Source organism: Phalacrocorax carbo, chromosome 3, assembly GCF_963921805.1.
Source record: "Phalacrocorax carbo chromosome 3, bPhaCar2.1, whole genome shotgun sequence".
NCBI classification, from domain to species: domain Eukaryota; kingdom Metazoa; phylum Chordata; class Aves; order Suliformes; family Phalacrocoracidae; genus Phalacrocorax; species Phalacrocorax carbo.
In genome coordinates, this window is record NC_087515.1 from 55085996 (window position 1) to 55100051 (window position 14056).

General features: G+C 45.4%; 1 long non-coding RNA gene and 1 other non-coding gene across 7 annotated transcripts; both read left to right on the forward strand.

Annotated features, from left to right (window-relative positions):
- The first annotated feature begins 3318 nt into the window (after window positions 1–3318).
- LOC135312563 (uncharacterized) lies at window positions 3319–14056 on the forward strand. Of its 6 annotated transcripts, XR_010372164.1 has the most exons (6): window positions 3319–3726; window positions 4553–4624; window positions 4981–5097; window positions 5989–6132; window positions 6208–6288; window positions 6477–7065. It is a non-coding gene; the product is annotated as an uncharacterized LOC135312563 (long non-coding RNA). The 6 variants fall into 6 exon arrangements; XR_010372160.1 differs by lacking the exon at window positions 6477–7065 and adding an exon at window positions 10798–14056 and having other exon boundaries at window positions 5989–6288; XR_010372162.1 differs by lacking the exons at window positions 6208–6288; window positions 6477–7065 and adding an exon at window positions 10798–14056.
- On the forward strand, window positions 3647–3729 carry TRNAL-UAA (transfer RNA leucine (anticodon UAA)). Its single transcript has one exon. It is a non-coding gene; the product is annotated as a tRNA-Leu (tRNA).

The following is a 14056-nucleotide window of genomic DNA, read 5'->3' on the forward strand; positions in this document are numbered from 1 at the left end:
CGATAAGATGGAAGAGTGAGGAACACCAATCTTCTAAACTAGAAGATATTTTGATATTCAGTGATGTCCTGATGATGTCAGTATTATGCTTGCCTGAGGACCTCTCCAACAACCCAATGTTCAAACTCGAAGTGGGAGAAAGGAGGGTATTGAGCTGGCACCATGACTACTGCTTTGGTGCTACTCACGAAGACAAAGCTGTTTACTCCGTAGGTGCTGCCATTCAAGTCAGTGGAACTGTGCGTTTGTAGAGGAATACCCTAAACCTCCGAGGGTCAGTGTATGGGCATAAACCAATGAATAATAAAATATGTATTTCATTTTGTCTGCATATTCTTAGCACTCACCGATGCTTTTGATAAAAATGTGTACACTCTTTTTTGTTAGTTTCTTTTTTGCACATATGTATGTCTACAGATGCAATAAAATATTTCATAAGAAAAACTGAAAGTGCAGAGTGTTGTACATTGAATCAGCAGCTCCGAATAGTTTCTTGCATCGTCAAAATTTAGCTTAAAAGCTGCTGGACTAAACTTTGAGTTGATGAAAGCAGATTAAACAATGCCTTTAAAAAGTCCTCCTAATATTTATTGCCACGGTAAATCAAATGTGTTGCATGTTGAGATAGACTTATCATGATTTTTCCTGTAAAAAAAAAAAACCCAAGAAAAATGAGTTTCGTACATTCTAAGATTGTTCTCTGCTGCAAGAAAAAATCAAATCTATTCTGGCAGTTCTGAGAGATCTTGACGATTTCATTAGTAGATATTCAAAGCTTATATTCAAATCTTTAGTCTGATTTGAGGCACGGGGAAAGCGAGTGAAAGCATGAAGAAAAGGTAATTGTAGACCTTCTCTCCTGACTTAAGGCGGTTGCTGCAAGGAGGAAATTGAGAGTTATTGAAATACCAGCTTGAGTCCCTTTAAAACTATTTTTAAGTCGCATTGTAAATTAGAGGCACTTAAAAAATTACTTCCAGTAACTCAAGAAATCACTCTCTTCCGTGCAAACGTGTTCATTGCTTAATACTATGGAGGTTTTTCTGTCCTTCAGTTGTGTAAGAACTCAAATTTTGCCAGCCCATGAAATTGCGTAGTCACAGTTAAAAACAGACTTTTGAAAAAAACTGATCACACTATATTTGTAAAGACTTCCACAGGATGAGTGGAAGAAGATGATAAAAATAGCTTGATAATATGTTAGCATACTAATAACAGAAGCCGCAGAATGGACATCTTCATGCTTCCTAAGGAAAACCGCCTTTTTGTTCTGAAAGTCAGCGCGACTCCTACGGAGATGTGCGTACCATATTCTATGGGTTGGGTTTTTTTTTTCCTCTCCTCTCATGTGACAAACCCTATAGCTGGGTTTGAGGGGGAAGTACATAAAATGTGAGGGGCTGCTTTAGCTTTTAGGGCTGCTGTTAACTTTGGTTTTGTTGCCTACTGAAAGCAGTGGAAGCTTCACACCCACCCCAACCCCATGAATCTCAGCCCTTTCTGAGGAGGAGAGAGAACTGGCAAACAGGCACACCTTGCTCCTAAAAATGAACGAGATGTTTACATAACTATAAAAGAGCAAAATAATCCCTTATTACAAAATAGAAGGTTTATGGTACGTAGTGGTGAACTTCCTGGATATGTGTATGAGTCTCCATTTCACCTTCTGGGATTTTTTTTTTTTTTTTGAAACATGGGTTTAATTTTAGAGAAATGGCAGTGGAACGATCGCTACCTCAATGCGAGGGACCCGGACTATGGACACACTTGCACAGTTGAGCAGGCATCTCCCTGGCAGTTGTTTTCAGAGAAACTTCTCAAAGGAAAGGTAGAGATCTTTGTTTAAGACCCAGATATCTTTTTTTTTTTTCTGGAGGCTAAACTGAGTAGCTAGGCTAAACTGCTGCTTTTCTAATCTAACGTACAGTGAGGATGTTTAGAATGCACAGCCCAAGTTGTATTTTAGAATTTCTTGAAAACAAAACAGGTTCTCTAGATTTTTGAACCATAGGAGATACTTGGAATTGATTTGAAAAAGGAAAGAGCTGCACATGGTTCTGTTTCTACCTCTAGTAAAGTATCACAGATATGAAGGCAGGAAACCATATAATTTAATAGATATCATAAATAGATTTAATAGAATGTGGTGATTACAGTTGATTTCTGAAGCAATGTGATCTTCACATGGAGCCATGGTATTTGTTTCTCTAATATGTAAGAAGGCAATAGCAGATCTATCTTCTTCCACGTTTCTAGCATATTTATATAGTGCCTTTGTAGTAGTTGAGCCAAAGCCAGCAGCAGCCAGCCGAAGACAGCTCCACCGTCACACCTTACCTTACAGGGCGTATATTGTTAGGGTGCGACGTCTTAACAGGAAAAAGTAACATTTTACGGTTAGACGTGAACAGGGAATGAGATAACCTAACTGATATTTCCCTACTCCGCACTTTGCTGAAAGGCAGAACCCTGCTGAACGGGGACCGATGCTAGCTATGGCACGACGCCCGTTTCAAGCAAATGATACTGTGTGGTAAGTTCAGTCAAAGAGCAGTTCTTTCATTCACGAGCTCCATCGTGAGTGAAATTAAGGAAAAAGAAGGTGTGACTTTCACATCTGTTCTTCACGTACATAAAATGTTAACAACTCACTTTCATTGTGCGTAAGAAGCGTTTCCCCTCGCAAGCACACCCAGGGTCTCTGAGCACTGACAGCTGAGGAGGTTGGTCACCACCAGCACCCGCAAATTGGAGGCCCGGACCCCTTACAAAGGGCCACCTACACCCAGGGGGTGCGTGCCCCCGCTCCGCTTGCGGGGCAGGCCGCGGGCCCCTGCCTGCCCCTCTGCCAGCAGGAGGCCGGCTCGGCCCCGCACCCCGGCGCCGCCCGCACCCACCCCTCGGGACAGGCTCGGGGGGGGGGAAAGAAGTTTGGTGGGGCGGAGGGTGCGCGTTCGCGCCTCTGGAGGAAGGGACAGCAGAGGCGGCGGGGGGCGGCAGGCCGGCGGGGGGCACCTTGCCTCTCCGCTCCCGGTGCGGGGCAGGAGGGGGAGGTCCCCGCGCCGGCACTGACGGGGATATTGCACCGGGCGCTCCCGCGGGCCTGGCACGCCGTGATCGGCAGGAAATCTTTCCTCAGCAGTGTTTTCCTCCTAATTGAATATAATTGATAGGTTTAGACTTTGTTTGGTTTCTTTTTCTTTCTATTAGCGAGGGAAGAGGTACCCCCGGTAACAACCCCCTCGGGGGCGGGCCGCCGCCGGGCCCGCGCGCCTCCCCCCCTTCCGCTCGGGCCTTCGTGCTCGCCAGAGGCGGGGAGCCCGGCGAGGGAGGGCCGAGGCCCGATGCGGTGTGGCCGAGGGGCCCGGGCCCAGGCCAGGCCGGGGCGAGGCGAGGCGAGGCGAGGCGAAGCTCCCCACCGGGCCCGGCCCGGCTCAGCCCTGCCCGCCGGCCTCCTGCTGCCGCCGCGAGAGGCCGCCCGCGCGCGCCGCTCCGCGCTCTCCCGCGCTGGGAGTAAAGGCGGGAGGGCGCGTGCGGGGCGGGGTCGGGGTCGCCGCGCGTCGGCCCGGGGGTCGCCGGCGGGCGGGGGGCGGGCGGGAGCGCGGCCTTGTATGTAGGAGCGGCCGGGAGCCGTCCTGGTATCTGCACCAGGATGGCCGAGTGGTTAAGGCGTTGGACTTAAGATCCAATGGACGTATGTCCGCGTGGGTTCGAACCCCACTCCTGGTAAGTTCCATTTTTCGGTTGTTTTTTTTTTTTTTCTTTTCTTTCTCCGCAGCCCGGTTCCGCTGCCGGGCAGGGCGCCGGACCCGCGGGGAGCCGCCGCCGCGGGGAGCCGCCAGGAGCCGCCGGGCTGCGGCGGGCGAGGGGCGGGGAGCGGCGCTGGTCTCCCGGCGCCCGCCGGCAGGCGAGGGGAGGCCTGGGCCGGCTGCAGCTGAAGCGGGCCTACCCGGCCCGCTGGGCGCCGCTTAAACAGCCGAACTTAGCTTAAAGTTGTTTTCACAAACTTAAGTTTGAAGAGTATTTTTTAGACATTTTCTCTTTTTTTTGGGGGGTGGAGAGGGTGCGGCGGTCCGCCCGGGCCTGGGCCTCGGCGGCCCCCGCGGTGTCACACAGCGGCGGGGCCGAGGGCGGGGTGAGCGGCGCCCCCGGGGCCCTGCCGGCCCCGCCGCTGCCCGGCGGAGGCTCCCGGGCGCAGGGCCCGCGGCGGGGTGGGGTGGGGTGGGGTGGGGTGGGTGCCGCCGCCGCCCCCCGGTTTTCGTCGCGGGAGCTGACGCCGGTTCCCCACAGGAGTGCCAGGCGAGGGAGCCGCGCCGGCTCTAGCGGTGGCTGAAAGCGTCAGGGCAGCCGGGCAGCGCTCCGGCGGCACGGCCGTCCCCCGGCCGCGGGCGGGCGGCCGCGGCGCTGGGCGCTGGGCGCCGGGCGGGGTTAGCCCTCCGGCTTCGTCGGCCGCGGGTGGTGATTTTGTTGCTCGAAAGCCTAATTTAGGGTTTTTTTGTGTGTAATTTTTTTTTTTGTGTAATTCGGCCCCCTCTCCCCCCCCCCCCCCCAGTTCCAAGCGCTTTGGCTACTTTGAAGGCTGTGTGCCAACCTGCCGCAGTGCTTTTACAAGGTGGAGGCGAGGGTGAGCGCAGCGTGCGCTAGGGTGCGGGGTGCCGATGCATGTGCGGGTGTGGAGCCTGCCGAGGTGTCCTTGGCCGACCCCGGAGGGTGGAGGGAGGCAAACCCTGCTCCCGGGGAATGGTCCCTAGAGCCGGCTGCACCCTAAACTGTGCGACGGGTTGAGCCAAAAGTTAAGCGGAATGAGGGAGCGGGATTTTCAGGCTAACCTGCTGGCTTTGTTTTATTCTAGCGGGACAGATGTAGCAGTTGTTGTACATGTTGCAGTGTTTAACTTGCTATAGCATGGTTTTGTTGTTTGAGTTTGGTTTTGGGGTTTTTTTGTGTTTGTTTTTGTTTTTTTTTTGTTTGTCTTTACAGGGTAGTACCATTGTGTTCTAGTATATTGAAAGTGCGGGAAGTACAAATCAAGCGCAGACTGACACGTTTTAAAATATTAGTGTTTGCCAAGAGCATCCTGGTCAAATTCTAATACAGGTAAATATAGTTGTCCTTAGCCACCCTGTTCCCAATAATTTGTGCTGAAAGATTATTCTGAACTTTCAGTCCCCATATATCACGTGATGATAGGGACTAAATAAAGGATAAACTCGAGAGAGAGAGATCACAACTCATGGGCCTTCAATGCAGTATGAAATAGAAGGTGAAATATTTCAGGCAGAATATTTTATTACATGCTACATAAGATGATCTGGCATCACAAATGTGGGCATGATATAAACAGAAATCTGATAGTCAAGAGGGAGTTAGGGAGAGAGATGTGGTCTGGTGGTGAATTTCTAGGAAATGCAAATACATATATTGTCTTTCTTGACTGTTCTCACAGTCAAATTGTAAATGCAAAACATACCACGCTTTCTAGAAGTGTTCATTAAAAAGCAGTACTGCCAGGTTCAAGTATTCTATTAAGTAAACATCAGTTCCTATTCCTGATTAAAGTACAAATTAGTAAAAATGGGCATGTTTGAATGTACGTTATACCTGTAACGTTGTAATGTAAAACTGCTGCCCTTGGAAACCCACATCTTTGCATACAAATTGTGTAATCCTGCTTATGTGGTCATTTATGAGCAAGTTTGTACTTAGAATAAATGCTCATGTAGATTTTGTGGATGCAGTGCTGATCTTGATGAAAAGTTGGTCCCAGCTATGTCAGTTACAGGATGAATGATTGGCAGCTATTCGTCATTGTGAGAAAGAAAAAAGAAAAGTAAAAATAATGGCGGTTTTTACAAGAACAGTAATTACTGACCAAAAGATTAAAAAAAAGACAGTTTTTATGATAAAGCGATATAGGAAACTGGATTTCTTCGTTAGAAATGCTTCTGGTGCAGACGCAGCCCTTTTATTAAGAGATTTCTTTTGCAGAGAACTTCCCTCAGTCCTTTGGTGAAGCTGTGTTCCCTGTTTTTTATAATGGCTTGTTAGAGCACTTGCAGATCTGGAATGGAACAGAAGATTTTTGAACCTTCCCTGCTCTCAAGAAATATCCATAGAATGTGCTGGCAACAAGTACGTCCCAACCCCTTCCTACGCTTCTCCAGAAAGAAAAGGATAATCTGCTGGGGTTATTGGTTTCTATTTCAGGTGAAGTGGCAGGGTGGCGTACTGTGTTTCAGCGCTGGAGCTGACTGTGATTTGATTTAAGATTTTTATTTTATTGAGCAGGTATTTTTTCTTTGTTTGTTTTTAAGAGCTTCGTTGTTAAACCCTCATGAATTATTGGTGGTTGCCTTTGCAGTTTGGCATTCTTACATGCACTCATTATACCCTGGCCTTTAGTTCAGACAATGTTGCTTTCCATTGGACTCCATTCTGTGGATGAGTTCTTTTTCTAACAAGGTCATTATCTGCAGGATCCTTGCCTCATCTGTTGAAGAAAGTGGGAAAAGTGTACTGACTAGTGCTAGAAACTGGAATAAGAGAAGAGCTTCGTATGCAGACAGTTGAATGCTGCACTGACGAACCAGAGGTGTTTCTTTTGCCACTGCATATTTCCTGTCTGATGAGGAGCCAGACAGCTAAAGTAGATTTTTCATCAGCAATCACTCGTTTTCATGTTCCTTATTTTGTGGTATCCATCTTGAGCACCTCAGTCTGATTTGCAGAAATGCAAAGCTTCTGCAATCACAGGTGAAATCAATGTATCACCTGTATTTTAAGCAGTCTCTGAAAAAATTCATATTATGTGTCTCTGAGCAGTCAAAGTTATTGGAGATACTTGATGTTAATCTTTCCATACCTCAATTTCCCATTGTGTGAAATGGAAGTAATAGAAATACACCATCTGCAAAATGGGCTGCTATGAAGTACATTCATTCTTGTTTGTGAATAATTCAGATAGGCACTTATGTAATCTGGTCATGTTAGACAAGCCCATGAGCAGAATATGAGTTTCCAATGAATTTGGAAAATACCATTAAATAAATAAGGTATGGAGCCACACTTTGACCTGTGAAGACCTTGGAAAGTATCGAATAACCGGTTAGCGAGCAAGCACCACGTGATGTGTGCTGAACAAGGTGGGAATCTTATAGGAAAACAGCAAGGCGTAGTTTAACTCAAAATTGTGTCTCACTTCATAAACAGAAGGCAACCTATTGGTGAAATATTATTTAGGTGATATTTCAGTATAGTTTAATCCCTTTTTAAAAACTTACAGCAGCTTTTTTTCCCCCCCCAGTGGCACTTTAGTGTGTGATAGAAGCGTATCATAGAATGCTTTGGGTTGGAAGGGTCCCTTAGAGGTCATCTAGTCCAACACCCCTGCAGTGAGCAGGGACATATTTAACTAGATGGGGTTGCTCAGAGCCCCATCCAACCTGGCCTTGAATGTCTCTATGGACGTGGCCTCCACAACTTTTCTGGGCAACCTGTTCCAGCACTTCACCAACCTCACTGTAAAAAAATAATAAAAAAAAATTCCTTTTAGTTTAAAACCATTACCCCTTGTTCTGTTACAATAAGCCTTGCTGAAGAGATTGCCCCCATCTTTCCTATAGTGCCCCTTTAATTACTGAAAGGCTGCAGTAAGGTCTCCTTGCAGCCTTCTCTTCTCCGAGCTGAACAACCCCAACTCACTCAGCCTGTCCTCATAGGAGAGGTGCTCCAGCCCTCAGATCATTTTTGTGGCCCTCCCCTGGGCCTGCTCCAACAGCTCCCTGTCCTTCCTGTGCTGGGGGCTCCAGATCAGGACACAGCACTACCAGTGGGGTCTCACCAGAGCAGAGAAGAGGGGCAGAATCACCTCCCTCAACCTGCTGTCCATGCTGCTTTTGATGCAGCCCAGGATACGGTTGGCTTTCTGGGCTGCAGGCATACATTGTCAGCTTGTGTCCAGCTTTTCATCCACCAGTACCCCCAAATCCTTCTCCGCAGGGCTGCTCTCAATCCCTTCATCCCTCAGCCTGTACTGATACTGGGGGTTGTCCCAACCCAGGTGCAGGACCTTGCACTTCATCTTGTTGAACCTCATGAGGTTCTCATAGGCCCACCTCTCCAGCTTGTCCAGGTCTCTCTGGATGATATCCCATCCTTCTGGTGTGTCAGCTGCACTGCTCAGCTTGGTGCCATCTGCAAACTTGCTGAGGGATGGACATGATCCCGCTGCCTATGTCATTGATGAAAATATTAAACAGTACTGGACTCCTGAGGGATGCCGCTTGTCACCAGTCTCCATCTGGATATCGGCCATTGATCACTACCCTCTGGATGCCACTGTCCAACCAATTCCTTATCTGCTGAACAGTCCGCCCATCAAATCCGTATCTCTCCAGTTTAGGGAGAAGGATGCTGTGGGAGACTCTGTCAAAGGCTTTACAAAAGTCCAGTTGGATCACATCTTTTGCTTTCCCCTTGTCCGCTAATGTAGTCACTCCATCATAGAAGGCCACTAGGTTGGTCTGGCAGGACTTGCACTTGGCGAAGCCATGCTTCCTATCATTTGTTGCTTCAGTTAGACCATTTTTCCATCATTCCCAGTGACCAGTATCTCATATTGAGGAAAAAAGTGTAAAAAAAGCTGTGAAGTTCTTTGTCTATTATATAATGATGTATGTAGGATCATCAGTAATCCCTCTGATTCTTACTGCAGACTAATTTGAAGTCTGTAAAGTAAGGCCAGTCTCTTATGTTAGTGGGAATGACTGCATATAAAGCACTTGGTAATTCTTGAATTGTTGTCATTTTGGGGCCTCTGTGGTAAAAACAAGAGGTGTAGACGCTGTTTTCTGGATTCTTGTCATTCTCAGGATGCTTGTTCAAAGATTACCACTGTAGACAGTTGTGTCAATGTTTGTACATGTGTCTTTATACAGGTTCATTTTCAACAGCTGCTGGGCTGTTTATCTGCTGACTGTGTCTGATCTTAACGTGCAGTTTCTTACAGTCATTTCTGTTGGACTTGATAGCCACAGCAACCAAGTGTCATTAGCAATGTTAGCTAATTCTGCCTCCTTCTCCAGGGCATTACAACACACACTCCCAAACAGATCCTTGCAACATTTTATTGCTTAACTATTTTTATTGTTTTTTGTGAGGAAAGGAGAGATTTTCTGCTAGATTGGTTCAATCCAAGCAGCAAACTCTGGGGAATTACGCTGTGGTAGTATGGGGAGCTCGGCCGCACTGACTGCAGTGTTGATAGAATGGACAAGGGTCTGCATACCACTGACTGCAGTGCAAAGCCTGCAATTTAAAGTGCTGATGGAGGTAGGTTTACTCTTATGACTGCAGATGAGCCCTGCAAGTCTTGTCATGGTCACTTAAAGCATCATCACCCCCAGCATTACCCTGAGCGTTGCTCTCCAAGAGTTAGGATGGCCTAACACAGCCATCAGAAGAGAGCAGGTGCCCACCCTTCAGCTGCTCCAGTTAGTGCCTGGCATTTTAGCTCAAAGCCACCTTCACTGGAAGAGCACTGGAGTTAAGGGCTGTGGGCATGCATTCCCATTTGCCAGCTCCTCCCATCAGGAGGAATATATGCCAGTGATAGCACTTTACATCAGCACAGCATTATTCTGGAAGGATGTTTCTGAAAGCGTTAAAAGAGTGGTCTGTGCACCGATCACCTCTGATTTGGGAATGTTTTCCCTTGTGCTGGCAGTAGCCTCTGGAAGAAGGACCGAGCAGACAAGTAATAACTTACACTACAGCAGCAGGGTTCACCAGAGCACTTCCTAAATGAGGGGCCTTCAATGCCCTAACGTGAAGGCAGCAGTTAAGATCTCTGGGATCTTAGGGTAAGGGCTTAAAGCACACTAACATGCATTTTTCTGGGACTTTTTTTTGTTGAATTAAACTTACCTGAATGAATTGATTCTTTCTTCCTACCAGGGAGCAGCTTCTGTCTGAAGACCATAGAAACTGTGCACACTGTTCTGGAGATGGTCTTCTTAAATCTGCAATTAAAAATGCCTTCCTTTCTCTAATGATTTTAGGAGAAGAATGCGCTTTCCAGGTTCCTTCATTTTCCTTGATTGATTGCTGCTTCTCCTTCACCGTCTTCCCAGCTGTGACTTTTTTTCTGGGTTGGAAGTGCTACAGGATCTTTCCTTCAGACCTCATCTGCCTCATTCTGAAGTGTTTGCTGAAGTGGTTCATGCAATTCTTGGCAAGAGATTACCCCTGACCGTGTGACTTGGTGGATTTGTGGCACCTGTCTCTTGCTATTTCATCATGTTGCAAACTTTTCCATATGAGAGTAGAATCACTAGTGGGAAGTACGGACTACATTAATGAGTTCTGTTTTGCAGCTAATACATGTTTAATGATTGATGTGCATATGCATTTTAGTTCCACTTCTTCTGTCTTACATCTCTGTTGCTGTTTTCTGACACGCTCCCTTTTGCTTTTTATGTGCGTACCGAGGAACAGATCCAGCTGGTCTAGCAGTTAGCTGCTGCTGACAGAGGCAGAGACACTGTCTTTCCGCTGCCCTGGCTGTACTGCACTTTCCCACTGCTTCTGTCTGGCATCCCTCAGTCTTTGATTGTCAAGTAATATGTAGCAAACCAACCAATTAATGTCATGGTACTTGAATCTGAAATTAATCTCTGAAATGATCTCATTATAAGAATGTTTCTGTGAAGAAATGAGGAATTTGAGACAATTTCTGATGTACTTTGGGCTTCTTAACACAGACCATACAGATCCACTAACTGGTTTTATTCATTTCAGAATGGCAGCGGCTGGAAGGCCCCTCTGGAGATCATCTAGTTCACCCCCCAGCTCAGAGGAGGGTCAGCTTGAACAGGGGGGTTTTGAAGGATGAAGACTCCACAACCTCTCTGTGCAACCTATGCCAGTGTTTGACTACCCTCACAGTAAAAAAAATTTCTTCCTAATGTCTTAAAGTTAAGTATTTTCTTGCGTTTAAGGCATTTTCTTATGTTTAAACTTAAACTTACAGATCGGTCTGCTTGTAAATCTTAAATGATTGTATGTTTTCTCTGTACCTAGATTTTTGTTCCTAAAGATCCCAAAATAAAATGAAGGAACTACAAACGCCGTAACATAACAAGGACACCCACTGGATACATGGGTTTGCTGCCATGCATGTTTTACCAAGGGCTCAGTTGAGAGAAGAGTAAAATCCCTGCAAAGATCTAAGCAGGTGCTTCATTTTAGATACTGAAAGTGAGTCTTGAAACTTTTTTGTCCAAATAAAGGCCATGGGTGCGCAATATTTTGTTTATAAATATGTAAAGTTAGCTTCCTGTAAGAAATGAGCACCTGTGTCTGGCCTTAGCTTATTGAAAGCCAGAGTCCTGTTAGAGCATTACTCATTGGAAGACCGTTCTGGTAGCATGATTGAAGTTCATGATCTGCAGGTTAGACTACTGTAATTTGATCCAAGTTTCCCTTTAAAATGGTCTGGGAGCTACAGCATTAACAAATTACATGTGTCTGTTGAGTTGAGGGAGGGTAATGCGACTAATAGCACTCACCTTCACCAAGTGCTGTTGTCTGGCAACCCAATATGTACAGGTAAAAATTCTTATTCCTGTGCTTACATAGGTGTTAGCAGTCTCCCTCCTGAATGATCTTTGCTTACTGGCTGTGGCTAATTATTCCTTGCCCTCGATCCAGGGGCTGCTTCTGAACAAGGAATTGGAAAGAGTCAGCATAGTTCAGAAATCCCATTTATGTAATGCTTTCCAAATCCTTTTGTTACTGTATTCAGAACAGAAAGAATTGATTTGTTTAATTACTATGACTTCTATTTTTTTATCATAATATTTTGGATTCTTTTTTTGCTTTGCTGTGAGAAGAGCTGATTTCTTGGCTAAATGTAGTTTTAATTGTTATGTGGCTAGCTTAATAGCCATGGTTTCCACAATCTGTATTTTGATAGCACTGTGACAGTGCAGGTTACATCTATGCCAGCTAACAAATCCTATAGTGTTCTGTGACTGCAGACAGACTAAGACATGCCCAGCCTGTTGTACTGCATTCATTTGGGTGACCTGCCCCAAAAGTTATTTGACACATCAGTAAAGAAGAAATACTGAAAGCAACTGGATCCAGTTTTTGTAATGTCTCTGCCTGCCCAGCCCCTCTGAACAAAATATTTTTCTGCAAAACAGAATTATCGGGTAAGATAAGCATTGTATGGTACAAATGCATGAGCCAAATTTCTTTGAGAGGAGAAAGCAGTTAATGCCTCCCGATAGGCAGTACAGAGGGATGTCGTGGATGAGATAAGGTTTCTGCTCTGTATGAAATTGTTAGGGAGAGAGCTCAGCCATCAACACAAGAAAAAGGACCTGTGTGACAAAGACGGTAGGTGTCTTTATCCAGCTGAAATATTAACAAACTTGAGAGTGTTCTGAAATATGAGATAAGAATGGGGTGGGATTGGGCATCTCAGAACTGTCATTAAAATGCTCTAAAAACAAAAGTTGTTGTCGTTAGAGATTCTTTTCCTATGCCTCTTTAAGTAGAGTTTCAGAGTGTTGCTGTTTGAGGTTGGGCTCTGCAGAGACTATGTCAGGAGATCTTAGGTGCATGGTGGTACCCACAGCCTCTATGGGTCCTCCAGGGCCAGAGTTAGAGACAATGCCTCATATTCACCTGGGAGTCCTTAACAGACTTGTGTCCATAGCCAGGAGTGGACCTAGATTGTAATGTTGACTAGCTTAGAATGTTGTTTTATTTTTTTAACAAAAGTTACTGTATCAAGGGAATCTTAACTGTCAAACTGTGCTGTGTATGCTTTGCATTGTACATTGTTTCCTTTTATGAAATGTTTGTCGTTAACAGCCTTGGCATGCCTGCTTCCCAGGTAATAAGTATATTCTGGCATAATTAATTAAAGCAATTCCACTTGTCTCAGGCAAAACCTCAGAACTGGAACTGACCGAGAAGTTGCCAACTGCTATTTATCTGTAAACCAGTTTGTCAGGTACTATCTTTCTGAATCACCATTCCTGACACCCCTCTGTATTAACATTCACAGTGACCTGCTCAGGTCCATAGGTCATTACTTTGGCAACTGTAAAAAATTAGTTATAAAAAATGACTGTATGTTTTCATCTTATTTTTTTAGCTCATTACATACATTCAGCTAAAAAAAGGGGGTCGGAGAAAGCAATTTGAAGACTTGTGTTTCATCTGTGTGAAAATCCATGGGAAACAGTATAACTTAGTTAATTCTTAACAAGGTAGCTGACTTCCCATAGCAAGGCATCTGTATGGGATGTACTTCTGAGGATATACCTAGTTAGCTCCGCGAACACTGGCTGCAGCAGCTGTAAATTCATGGATCCTGATCCTGTTGCTGCCGCTGTGTAAGCAGATTGTTTAGCACTGGAGTTTTGGACAGTCACAGAAGCCTGGTTGTATAATTAACGTTGTAGCATCTGCGCAATAGTTATACACTTAAAATTACTGTGCCTCAGCGTCGCTATTGATCTTCAAACCAGCACAAAATTAAACTGAAAATACAAGCAGTTCAGGCAAAAAAAAAAAAAGTCTATTAAGGCCCGTAAAGAGTACAGGATAACTATGGGGGATTCCAGGGCAAGGGCAGGACTACAGTGTCTTTCCTATCTCACAGGAGTGTTGTAAGATGCATCTTACTGTTATGTGATGGGAAGGGTCATAAATCTGTATGGATAAAATGAAATTATGCATAAGCAGTTAGCCTCTGCAGAAGAAGAGACATAGGTTGCAAACTCTTTGGAAAGCCCTTCTCCCGTGCCTCCAAATCATTTAAATCACAGCATGTTCTTTGGGGAACATTAGAGTTGTAAAAACTAGCCTGGCTATGACTTTATGTAAGGGATAAATTAAGTACAACTATTAACTCTTGACTGTTGGGAAAACAAAGGCCCAGTTTGCATTAGCAAGGTTGACCGGGTGATTTCTTTTGGAAAAACACTTGGTTCCTTTTCTCTACATTTTACAAAAATTAAAATGTGTGGTGTTCACTTGG